The following is a 1,371-nucleotide window of genomic DNA, read 5'->3' on the forward strand; positions in this document are numbered from 1 at the left end:
GGCTGAAATTGTCTTTAGGCCATTCCCAAAGGGGGTATATTAGCATGTACTTATGCACAGTAGAATAAATTGTAAATGGGCTGATTTATCAATGTCACGCCCATACTGTACCAGAACAACATAGGGGGAACTGCTGCTTTTTCTTTCCTCATCCTTACTATCGTCATTTTTCCTCTACTTCTTTTTTATGTTGTCACTCTCTTGTGAACTCTTTCTTCCGGGGTGCCTTGATAGTCGAAGCAGACTTTGTACTGTTGAGGGTAGAGGGGTGAGCAGAAGCCTGATTCCCCATTTGGACTTCTCTGTTGACCCCTTGGCGCTCATATGACCGTATGCAGTTGCGAGGACGGTAAAACCTTACTAAAATTAAACTAAAAAGCTAGACAGCCACACACACACAAATGCAAGGAGTAGTTTTGTTGTTGTGGTTTGTTTAGGTGGTTTTTTATCTGGATCTACAAGCATAATACCATCTGACTACAACTTGATTTTGCTATTGTTTGAGTAAAAAGACGCACTTCCAAACAGAAATGTTCATGTCGTTCTAGGGAAAGGCGAAATAGATAAGAAAGAAGAAGGATCTACCAGTAGCCTCCTCCGATCATTGGCACTTGACTATACAACCCACAATAAATGATAGATCTAGGTCTAGTTATGATACCAGCTAACTGTTTTAACATCGTCGGGTGCCAGATCTGCAACATAAATCGAACTCCCTTTTTTTTCTTTGTTCTTGTTGTGGGCTTTTGTTTTGTTTTTTGATTGTTTGTTTTGTTTGTTTTGTTCGCCAGGCGAATAGTCTCCCATAACTTTAAACACGCCTGCAAACCACAAATTACCATTCAAGTAACATCAGTAACAAAGTCCAAGCATTCAGTCATATTTAAGCCATAAAAGAGAGCTTCGTTATAATATTCTCTTTTTTTTTTTGCATGAGCATATGAGCATTAACCCTCTCGCCCATTTCAGCTTTGAGAGGATATCATTGTTTCCGCTTGCTGGAAAAGATGGAGTGGAACGAAGAGGCGCAAAGAGGCAAGTCTAGTCAGCGCCATGAGTCGGTTCCACACCATGCAAAAACTTCGTACATTAGCCTGGCCTGGAAGTGATCTTCATTTGGTGGACGCGTAGACTAAGGGAATTAATACACGATCTGCTAGTGTAGCGAGTATACTTGGTTGCTTCCCCTTATTTTACTTTGTCGCCTCAAACAACTATGATGATGATGATGATGATGATGATGATGATGATCTTGATTATTGACTATGGTTATAACAATAATGACAAAACTGACAACATTATTTTGTTATCGGCATTGACGTTTTCATTATTATCTTTTTTGTTGTCGCTGCTGCTGCTGCTGCTGCTGCT

The sequence above is a fragment of the Aplysia californica genome, unplaced genomic scaffold (genome assembly GCF_000002075.1).
Source record: "Aplysia californica isolate F4 #8 unplaced genomic scaffold, AplCal3.0 scaffold00585, whole genome shotgun sequence".
In the NCBI taxonomy this organism is placed as follows: Eukaryota; Metazoa; Mollusca; class Gastropoda; order Aplysiida; family Aplysiidae; genus Aplysia; species Aplysia californica.